The sequence below is a fragment of the Capsicum annuum genome, chromosome 6 (genome assembly GCF_002878395.1).
Source record: "Capsicum annuum cultivar UCD-10X-F1 chromosome 6, UCD10Xv1.1, whole genome shotgun sequence".
Taxonomy (NCBI): Eukaryota; Viridiplantae; Streptophyta; class Magnoliopsida; order Solanales; family Solanaceae; genus Capsicum; species Capsicum annuum.
The window spans coordinates 184,160,889-184,173,518 of record NC_061116.1 but is presented as its reverse complement, the minus strand read 5'-3'; positions in this window follow the sequence as shown (position 1 = coordinate 184,173,518).

Here is a 12,630-nt window from a genome sequence, read left to right as displayed (position 1 = left end):
AATATATAATTATATATATAGTTATATATTAATTTATAAAACATATACACATGTATACGTTAAATATATACGTCTATAGAAGATATTTAAACATATATACGTACCATTCAATATATATGTACTACTTTAAATAAAATATATACTACAATATATATATACTACAATATATAATTATATATATAGTTATATACTAATTTATAAAACATATACACATGTATACGTTAAATATATATGTTTATAGAATATATATACACATATATACGCACCATTCAATATATATGTATTACTTTAAATAAACCATATACTACAATATATATATACACTAAAATATAGATATATAGATATATACTAATTTATAAAACATATACACATGTATACGTTAAATATATACATCTATAGAAGATATATACATGTATATACGTATCATACAATATATAAGTACTACTTTAAATAGAATATACTACAATATATATACACTACAATATATACACACACTATATATATATAGTTATATACTAATTTATAAATATACACACATGCATACGTTAAATATATACTACTTTAGAAGATATATACACATATATACGTATCATTCAATATATGTACTACTTTAAATGAAATATACTACAATATACACACACTATATATATAGTTATATACTAATTTATAAAATATATGCACATGTATACGTTAAATATATACGTCTACAAAAGATATATACATATATATACGTACCATTCAATATATATGTACTACTTTAAATAAAATATATTGAATATATATACGCTACAATATAGACACACACTATATATATAGTTATATACTAATTTATAAAACATATACACATGTATACGTTAAATATATACTACTTTAGAACATATATACACACATATACGTACCATTCAATATATGTACTAATTTAAATAAAAAAATACTACAATATATATACACTATAATATATACACACACTATATACGTTTATAGAAGATATATACACATATATACGTACCATTCAATAAATATGTACTACTTTAAATAAAACATATACTAAAATATATATACTATAATATATAATTATATATATAGTTATATATTAATTTATAAAACATATACACATGTATACGTTAAATATATACGTCTATAGAAGATATATATACCATATATAAATTAATAATACTTGATAGTAAATTAATAATATATCAAAACTAAGTTTTAATTAAATCCAATTTAAAAATAAAATAAAATTAATCGGGTCGGGATGGTTAACCGATGGGCTTGGGCCGGTTTTGGTCTGGGCTGGGTTAACCGGGCTCAAAACAAAAAATAACCCAGCCCGGGACCCAATACCCTACAGCCCATGGGCTGACCGGGCCGGGTCATACCGGGTCGGGTTTGCTTAGTGGGCTGGGTCGGGCCAGGTCAGCTCGACTCGTTTGACAGGCTTACCATAAGTAGTATTTGATGTGGTTACTACATCAATTTTGAATTAATACGATCCACTACGATGATAAAATTTTGGTTCAAGTCTCATCGATTTATAGCCTAAGACGCTTTTGTATGGATACGACATTGAGTTTGAATCTCAAAGCACCATATCGATGATATTATGATGGCTAAGGCAAAATAATGTCTTTTTGGTAAAAAGACATGAAATCTGTCCAATTGAATATGCTCCATTCCAAGAAGTGAATGTGGTAGCAATATATGATATACTCTCTAAGATATGTTAGAGAAAAATTTTAGTATATGCATGCCTTGATTTGCTCCTGAAGTAGCAATATCATAAAAGAGGTTATAAGCTATCAGAATTTGATAGGCTTAAGGCACGATTATATTTCATTACTGGGGAATGAGAAGCTTATTAATGCAAACATGCACTTGATTGTGATGGTATCATAACTCATCTCCAAAAGAGGCTGAATAATTGAGAAATGTTATTTTGAAATCTACTTCTGAAGTAGTGAATCTGAAATCTATTCATGTAATAGTAAATCTGAAATTTACTAAAGCTAAAGGCACATGTCATAGTAAACTTGGAGTTTACTAGTATAAAAGTTCATAAGTTGACATGAACTATTGTGGCATTCCGAAGATGTGCACATTGAATATTAGACACGTATTGAAGAACTAGAAGATTCTTCAAGAATTGTTTATATCGCTTGTTCTCATGATAAGTTGGTTGGACCAACTAATATTGAGATTGGATCCCTTAAAATCTAGAAAGATAAAAGGTGAATAAGGGCCCGTTCACCTATCATTTGATATGTTGAAAAGATGCATCAATAAGATGATCACATGTATATTCATTGTCAACCTGCGTTTGACATTCATAAAGTTGTTTGCTCAATAATATTGAGTCATGAGCATAACTTTCAGACTGTGTAATTAAGATAATTCATCTTGATGATGATGGTTTGGCATTGAATGCCTTCTATAAATAGCTAAACCAGTACTAATGGGAACAAAGCTTCATGTGTTGATCTGAAATATGATATGTTGCATACAATAGCACTTGTATGCATTAGACCACTAAATTATAATTATTTCTTCCCTCTCAATTGGTTTAAGGTCGAAAACCAACTATTCTATCTAATAGTTTTGATGTGCGGTATACGATTAATGAATATACCATGATGCACAAAGATAAATTCCTCAAAGAAAATGAAGAATATATATTAGTTTTCCTAACATAAGGGTGATGTTTCGACTTTTGACAGAATATTTTACGTCATTTGCAAAAGATAATTGTATGTTTTCAAGTAACTGATATTGTATTTAATACTTGATTTTAGTGTTTTCAGGTCAAGGAGTTAGCTGAAGAAGAAACCTATAGAAGTAGCAGAAAAAAACCACTGATGATTGAACTGGCAGACCGTCAGGTTGACCGTCAGAGTTAAAAAGAAAGGAACAAGTGAGTGACTCATGCAACGGTCCAAGTGACGGACCGTCAGATCATTAATGGACCGCCAACTTAGCCGTCAGGCTCAAACAGAGAATGGGTTTCTAGAGGATCAAGTGACGACCCATGTGACGGACCACCAGGACAACGATGGTCTGCTAACATGATCATCAGCCCTTAATCGGAACATAGCACTTTGGGACTTTCAGTGACTGTCCATATGACGGACTGTCAGGCTTTTGATGGGCCGTCAACATGACCTTTAACTTCGACGCAATTTTTAATGAGTTTAGATTTTAAATCCTCAGTACCTGGGAACATATATATACCCAGTTTAGGTTTTATTTAGGTATCTTTTATGATATTTCCATCTAGAAAACCTTATTGTAACGTAGTTTTCTCTGAGATTCGAAGCTACAATTGTGGATCTAGTCATTTTATTCTTATTTTTACCAAAGATTCAAGAATAATTCTTCTGATTTTTTTAAGTAATTCCTAAATTTATTTATGAAGAACACTATGATTTCTTCTTCTTCTTCTTCTTCTCTTGAGAAGTGTGGCTAAACTCTCATAACTAGGGTTATGGGAGCCCTGATGTGAATAGCTGATTGGGGTAGTGAAAATGATTAATTCCCATTTATAAGTGAGGTTGTATAAACCCTTCTTCATATTAATGACCTTTCTTGGTTGCAAACTTGAAGGGTGAGCCCAAGAACATTACTTGTCTGAGAAGAAAAGTATATGTTGGGAAAAGAAGGAGTTTACATGAAATCTAAAGGCTTTAACCTTAGAGTTATGGGTTGATGCCTTAACAAGGATTGACCCACATGAGGGACTAATTGAATAAATCAAACACTCTTTAAGTTCGAAGGAATTAAAGGATAAATTATCCATTTAGGTTGAGAAACAGATGGGTGAACTTTAGAATTCAACAACTCTTGCAATCAAAGTTGTAAATTGGGAATTTAAGATAATTCACGACCCCATCTGCTTGAACATCTTGGTGAGCATAACTCTAGTTTGTTATTCTCATTGAATTAATACTTGTAATAAAACTCGCTAGTTGGAATGCTACTCATTTTAACCATTTAAATATTGTTAACAATTCAAAACTCGCTCTCTCCTAAGCCTTCGATCAATAGTCTATGAACAACCATAACACTTAGTTTGCACAGTATTCCCTGTGGGATTTGACCCCAACCCAGTTGGGTTCTATATTTGAAAACGATCACTTACACTTTCTAACGAGAGTTGTAATTTAGGCGTATCAAAATTTAGCGCCGTTGACGGGAAATACGGTTGTCAATTAAGTTTGTGATTGTTAGTTGACCTTTGGTCAAGTTTCCCAAATTTTACTTTTATTTATTGTTTTTACTCTTTGCAGGGTATTTCTTTTGTATACCAAATACAAGAAGGTCAGGTGGATTATTATTATCAGCACATCCAGAACCTCAATTGATTGGCAGAATGATGGATCAACAGGAAGCAGACAGACTAGCCACTCTGGCCAGAGCTCAAGTAACTACCAAAATAATGGTCAACCAACGCATCATCCTAACCCAAATGATGAGGACTTGGGAGACGATGATTTTCTATATCCTGTTAACCAAAGGCATGCAGAGAATGTGGTTGCACCTGTGAACCGTAATATAAACAGAAATTGTCCTTTCAGTGCAAGACAAGATTGGTAGCCTGTGCAATTTGATCTTGAGGAGGATAAGGATGAAGTAGATGGAGCAGGTACAACTAGAGCTATTATTTCTCCACCTCTGTCATCCAAAGCTAATTTCAACATCACGGGTATCATGATCCAACTACTTCATCTAAAGGGGCTATTTGCTAGACTTTCGGGTGATGATCTGAATATGCATTTAGTGAATTTTATCACTATTTGCAAGTCTTTTTATAACCCAGGATTAGGGAAGAATGTCATTCGTCTATGCCTATTTCCGTTGTCTCTGTCTGGGGAGGTAACATTGTGGCTTAATGGGTTGACCCCTGATTCTATAACAAACTGGAGGCAGCTGAAAAGAGCTTTCCTAGATAGGTTTTTCCATCATCCAGATGTTACAGTTAAGGGATGAGATCAGTAATTTCAAGCATCACCCAACTGAGGCTTTTTACGAGACTTGGGAGAGATTTAAGAAGAAGTTGATGAAGTGTCTCAATCACAAAATGACTAACGTGCATTTGATGGAGACTCTGTATAGAGCCTTGAATTCTATTACGAAACTAGTTGTCGATAATGCTGCAGAAGGAGCAATTATGGATCTCACCTTTCTAGAAACTTCTGAAATGCTTGATAAGATGACCAAATAGAGTAGAGCTTAGCATACTAGGGATTCTGAGGTAGCAAGGTCTACCGTTTCTAGCGAAATAACTATAGAACAATATAAGAGAGAGGAAGAATATGACTAAGACATGGCATACATGAAAACCCAGATGGATCTGCTTACTAAGTATTTATTATCTAAGAAGACTGAGAAGGTGAAAACTGTTGGGTCACAGAGCAGAGTTGATTCAGATTTTGAGGAGGAGGCCAACCATCTATATAATCAGGGGGTTTATGAGGCAATAGCCAAGGGAATCAAGGTCGAAATTATTATGACAAAGCAGGTTACAAGGATAGGGAGCAAGAAAATTGGAAGAACAAGAATGACAAGAGTGAACTGTATGTACCTCCTGGAAATTGGGATAATGCTGCTACCAGTTCAGGCTAAATATCCATGGAGGACATGATGCAGAAGCTATTAAAGGGAGTTGAGGAGACCAATACTGGGGTGACAACGATGAAGAGTGACTTATCTTCCATGAGTCAGCTAGTAAATTCGCACTCAAATTCTATCAAACAGTTGGAGCAGCAGATGAGCCAACTATCGACAGCATTTAATTAGAGGAAGAGCGGTACATTGCTAAGTGATACAGTGAAAATCCCTTGGAGTGATAGCTCTTTCATGGCAGTTACCACTCAGAGTGGTAAAGTATTACCTGGCCCTTCTGTGGGCAAAGCTGTGATTGAGGATATGATTGAAAAAGATGATGAAACCCATCCAGTGAAGTCTAAGAAGCTGGATGGTAATATGGGTACACCTAACCATCAACAGGTTGACGAGTTAGAGGAAGAAAAGGTAAAAGAGAAGGAGGCCGTAGCTACTACTCTCCCAAAACCACTGCTACCCTTCCCCCATCAACTGAAGAAGAAAACTGATGACACAAAGTCTAGGAAATTTATGGCTATGCTGAAGCATCTGACAGTGAATGTGCCTTTAGTAGAGGCACTAGAGCAGATGCCCAAAAATTCCAAGTTTATGAAGGATCCCGTGACGAAGAAGAGAATAGTTAGCTACAATCCGATGGATATTCTTCACCATTGTAGTGCCATCTCGATAAGATCCTTGGTATAAAAGAAAGCAGACCCAAGAGCATTCACCATTCCTTGTACTATTGGGTCACTTGATTTTGCTAAGGCCTTATGTAATCTCAGAGCGAGTATTAACTTGATGCCACATGCTGTTTATAAGAGGTTGGGTTTGGGTGAACCTACACCCATAAATATGTGGTTAGTAATGGTGGACAAATTTATAAAGCGGCCAGTGGGGATATTGTATGATGTGCTAGTAAAGGTGGCCACTTTCATATTTCCCGCAGACTTTATTATTTTAGACTGTGAGGTAGATTTTGAGGTACCCATAATCTTGGGTAGACATTTTCTCACAACTAAAAGTGTCCTTATTAATTTGAGGGCTAATGAGTTACTGTTCAGGCTTAGTGATGAGGTGGTTCACTTTGATGTGTGCCAATCTATAAAGCAACCCAAGGATATGAGTGTATTTTCCATCGTTGATATTTATTATGAAGATGAGCGAGAGGTTCCAATCAAAGAGAAATTTGCTGTGGAACCTCTACCTGTAGTCTTGATGAATTTTGATGGTGAAGGTATTGAGGAGTACGAAGGGACAGTTTGTTCTTTGACGAAAATGGGATCCTATTCATATGCCCCCAAAAAGTTGAACTTAGATCTAAACAATCGACTCACATCTCTGGCTAAGCCATCTATTAAAGAGCCACCGGTGTTGGAGTTGAAAGAGTTGCCAGGACATTTGCGATACGTGTTTTTAGGTAGTGGAAATACTTTACCTGTGATTATTGCTGCCGATTTGGGTGAGCACCAAGTTGAGGCACTTATCTCTGTGCTTAGATGATATAAAAGGGTTATAGGCTGGACTATTGCCGATATTATTGGTATTCCCTCCGGTATTTGCACTCACAAGATTCAACTTGAGGAAGATTGTACACCAACCATTGAGCATCAACGCCGTCTTAATCCACCAATGTAAGAGGTGGTTAAGAAGGAGATCATTAAATGGCTGGACGCAGGATTTATATACCTAATTTCTGATAGTAAGTGGGTAAGCGCTGTCCAATGTGTTCCCAAGAAAGAGGGAATGACTATTGTGGTAAATGAGAAAAATAAGTTGATTCCCCTCAGACCTGTGACTGGGTGGAGAGTTTGTATGGATTATCATAAGCTCAACTCATGGACTTTGAAGGACCACTTCCCGATGCCTTTTATGGATCAAATACTTGGTCGGTTGGCAGGAAGAGGGTGGTATTATTTCCTGGATGGGTATTCGAGATATAACCAGATTTTTATCATCCTAGAGAATCAGGAGAAGACGATGTTCACTTGCCCGTACGGAAGACGATGTTCACTTGCCTGTACGGTACTTTTGCTTTCAAGCGGATGCCATTTGGCTTATTTAATGCACCAGCCACATTTCAACGGTGCATGATGTCCATATTCTCTGACATAGTGGAGGACACCTTGGAGGTGTTTATGGATGACTTTTCAGTGGTAGGTTATTCTTTTGAACTATGCTTGGTGAATCTGAGTAGAGCATTGAAGCAGTGCGAGGAATTTAATCTTGTGCTTAATTGAGAAAAATGCCATTTCATGGTAAAGAAGGGCATTGTGCTTGGTCACAAAATTTCTGCCAAAGAGATTAAAGTTGATAGGGCGAAAGTATAGGTGATAGAGAAATTACCCCTCCCATCTCTGTAAAGAGAGTACGTAGTTTCTTAGGTCATGCTGGATTTTACCACCAATTTATTAAAAATTTCTCCAAAATCGCTAATCCACTATGCAAATTATTGGAGAAGAAAGCTAAGTTTGTATTTGATGATGAGTGCAAGAAGGCATTTGAATGCCTTAAGGAGAAGCTTATTGCTGCCCCTATTATTGTTGCTCCAGACTAGTTTATTACCATCAAATTATTATTTGATGCAAGTGGATTAGCACTGGGTGCTGTTCTTGTCCAGGAGAAAGAAAAGTTGTTCCACCCCATTTACTATGCGAACAAGGCATTAAATGGGGTACAGAAGAATTACACTGTTACTGAGCAAGAACTTCTCGCAATTGTCTATGCTTTTGAGAAGTTCCGTGCTTACTTATTGGGAACCAAGGTGGTGGTTCACATAGACCATGCTTCCTTGAGATATTTGATGGCAAAGAAGGATGAGAAACCAAGGTTAATCAAATGGGTTCTACTTCTACAAGAGTTTGACTTCAAAGTCAAAGATCGAAAAGGATGCGAAATCCAGTTGCAGATCACCTGTCCAGACTTGAGGGTGTCCAAGCAGTCGAGGATGAGTTCAAAATTAATGATACATTTTTGAATGAGAAGGTCGTGGCTACTGCGCTTGAAAGAGTGCCTTGGTACGCTGACTTTACAAATTATGTGGTAAGTGAAGTCATCCCGGAGAATCTGTCTTTTTATCAAAAGAAAAAGTTCCTACATGATGTTACACACTACTTTTGGGATGAGCCGTATTTATTTCTTCAGTGTGCGGATAATATTATCAGACAGTGTATTGCAGAGATGGACATATTGAATATCCAAGAAGCTTGTCATGCTTCTCCGATAGGGGGTCCCCATGGGTGACCGTACTGCGAGAAAAGTATTGCAAAGTAGTTATTATTGGCCGACCTTATTCAAAGATGCCTATGAGTTCATGCGAAGATGTAACCAATGCTAGAGACAAGGGTCAATCTCAAAGAACCATGAGATGCCTATGACAAAAATGATGGAAGCCGAGTTGTTCGATGTATGGGGCATTGATTTCATGGGGCCCTTTGTGAGCTCGTATGGATTGAAATACATATTGGTCACCATTGATTATGTGTCAAAATGGGTTGAAGCAGTCGCTTTGGCCGATAATAAAGGAAAGAGAGTGGTTGCATTCCTTAAAAAAATATCTTCTCTCGCCTTTGGGTACCACGTACCATCATAAGCGATGGTGGATCATATTTTTGCAACCGAGTGTTCTGAGATGCTTTGGCGAAATGCGGTGTTAAGAAACACAAGGTGGAAACTCCATACCACCCACAAACTAGTGGGAAAGTGAAGGTTTTGAACTGGGAGACTAAAGCAATATTAGCCTAGACAGTGAAGACGATTAGGAGTGATTGGTCTCAGAGCTCGATAATGCCTTGTGGGTATATCGAACAGCTTTCAAGACACCTATTGAGATGTCTCCGTATTAGCTGGTTTACGATAAAGTATATCACCTTCTGGTTGAGCTAGAACACAAAGCTCTGTGGGCGCTCAAGCGGTCAAATCTGGATTGGAAGGAAGTAACAAAATTAAGATTGGGGTAATTGAATGAGATAGATGAATTTCGTCTCGGTGCATATGAGAGGGCGGATCTGTATAAAGAAAGAATAAAGAAGTACCATGATCAAAGAATCGAAAAGCATGATTTTAAAGTAGGCGATTGGGTATTACTCTTCAACTCCAGAATCAAGATCTTCCCAGGTAAACTTAAATCTAAGTGGTTTGGCTCGTTTAAAGTCACCTAAATCTACTCATCTGGGGTAGTAGAACTTGAGAATAATAATGGAAGTGTCTTTAAAGTGAACGGGCAGCGAGTCAAGCAATACATCGATCCTACGAACTCGATAAAATGTTTAAGTACAGTTTATCTTGATGTAGTCTGAGTAATCAAGAAAACTGAGTCGTACCGCGATAATAAATCAGGCGCTAGCGGGAGGCAACCCACAAAGTGTTGTTGTAATCATAGTTAGATTTTATTTGTTATTTTTGTGTAATTTGATGTGTTTGGGAAGTGTAAAGGACTGAGAATGCAGAAAGAAAGGATTTTTCTCCAGTTGAAAGAGTGCGAAGGAAAGGCCAACGGACCTTCAAGGCCTTGGTGGACTATCAAGGCCTCGACGCCTCGACGGATCGTCAAGGCCTCCGTCAACCTTAAGCTCAAATTCAACGTTTCTGGAATGGACTGACGGACTGCTCGATGGGCCATCGCATTACTGATGGACCGTCGTTCCAACCGTCGTACCAAAGTATGATTGATGAGTTTCTGGTAAGCCACAATGCTCAACCTGACAGACCGTCGGAGTCCTAATAGACCGTCAGGTCAATCGTCAACTAAACCCTAGTTAACAGGTCAGGTCGGTAATTTTTAATGATAAATAAACCATTTTTATTTGACCCAAAATATTTTTAAGTGATAAAAGGAACGGTTACACAAGTTTCCACCTTTACAAATCCTTTAACTGTATTCTTTTCCATTCACTGAACCAAGGATCAGTTATCTCCTTCTAGGACTCTTCCTCTTCCCCATTCTCCCTTATTTAAACAACCTTCTTCTTCTATTATTCTCATCACAAAGTTAGTTGCATTTTTCACTAATAAAGCAAGTTATTAGTCATAGTTTGGTGTGAATTTTTGCAAGTTGAGTAGTGAAGAATTCTGTGAAATTAAGATACGATCGCAATTTTTCTCCTTTTTCCTTTAGAATGGTGGATTCGATTTTGTGAAGGTTGTTAATGCCTCAAAAAGAACTTCATCTTATTTTTTCTTGCCTTGTTGTTATTTTTGAGTCAAAGTCAAACTCTGGTATATTCTGTTCTGGGTGAAGTCTGAGTAACCCATGTACCCAAAATAGCAAAATTTGTACTTAAACACTGAATTGATGTTATTATTGGTTAAGAGTTGAATAATGCAAACCAAGAGTTCGATGAATTGTCCCAGTGAAAATAAAATATTGTAAAATCCAAGCGATGGCCACCCTGACAAACCGTTGGACCTCTGGAACTTTCTATTTAAGTCGCGACAGATGAATTGGTGGATCTTCGGACTCCTGACGGACCGTCAAGTCACCATCATAAGGCTATCTGAAAAGAGACATACTGGTTAAGGCCTGACGGTGAGTCCAACAGACCATTAGACCTTTCATCATGCCATATTTCCACTATTTTGGACTGGTTATGAATTGCAAACTAATTCCTTGTTCTTTTCTCAGGCTATACGGCATAAAAACTCCCTCTAATCAGAGGCGGTGGTAGAGTACAAAGGGGAAGAGGTGAGCCAGCTAGGAGAAAGGAGGTACCCACCTTGAATACTTGGAAATAAGATAGGGCACCCCACACACTCTCTAGTCTGAAGAGGAGAGTGAGAGCAGCGCTAGTAGCACCAGTTCGAGCCCCAATGAGAAAGAGATTAATACATCTAAACCCAACCTAGTTGAGGCAGAAACTGAGGAAGCCAGTGTGGTCAAGAGCAAGGATCCTCAAACAAGGGAGGCACTCAGATATCAAATTGAAGAAGCAAAGGATAAGTTCTTGATGGACTGGAACCGACTGCAAGTAGGCTAATCAAAAGACTGATCTCTGAAGAGTATTAGATAGTGATGACTGAGTTGCATGAATATCCTGAGCTGGATCGACGTTTCAATGAGTATGAGTTAGCCTGGATAAGTAAGCCTATTGAATCATACCAACCAAATCTTGTAAGGGAGCTTTTTCCCAATTACTTGGCACTGGCAGAGAAAGATTATCCCAAGGGCTCAAAGATTTTAGATTTGCCTAATAGGGAATCAGTTCTGGTCAGAGGGGTTAACATTGATATATCGGCTCAAACAATCAATAGGATGCTGTTTGGGACCGAGTACGAAGCACCGGCTGCGGTTCTAGATCTTGAGTATCGATTGAATTCCGCATCCATTCAAAGGCTTTGGTTGTCTGTGCTATTTATTGATAATGGAAACCCCTCCTAGGCAACCAAACCGTGAGAGCGCATTGCTAAATTCTCTCTTAGCTTTTGAGTTAAATTCTAGTGGGCTATTGTTCGATTAAGGTTGATGCCAACAGGGAGTTATGCCAATTTGGATAGTCATAGGGTTGTGCTGGTGGCTAGTCTGATTGTAGGGATAAAGATTGATTTTTGAATAATTATTGCTAATGAAATATTTGTGAGGGTACATAAAGTGGCAAGCGCACTACCATTCCTGTGTTTGATCACGGAGTTATGCAGGCAGGCCAATGTGTCTTTGATTCGAGGAGTTGATAATAAAGTTTGGTCTACTCATAGGTAGGACATTGAGAAATCAAAAGATGACTCAGAGTTTGAGATGTGAGTCAACAAACATCTGGCCTACCAGACACAGTCATCGCTAGCCCTTGATACTTCTGATATCCCTATAGGTTTGCCGTTGTCTATCAGTACTTATGTACCGCCTGATTATGTGTCACCTAGTACATCTGCAGGATCAGAATCTATGCCCCGCAAATGGGTGAAACTGCATACTCTGCATCTATCCCACCCCAGTATTCGTAGTACAGATTAACACAGGAAAATTTTGCCAAGTCTGTTAAACTCCAAAAAAAGTTCATGAAGCAGCTATACACACGGGCTTCGTAATTCAAGCCTTTG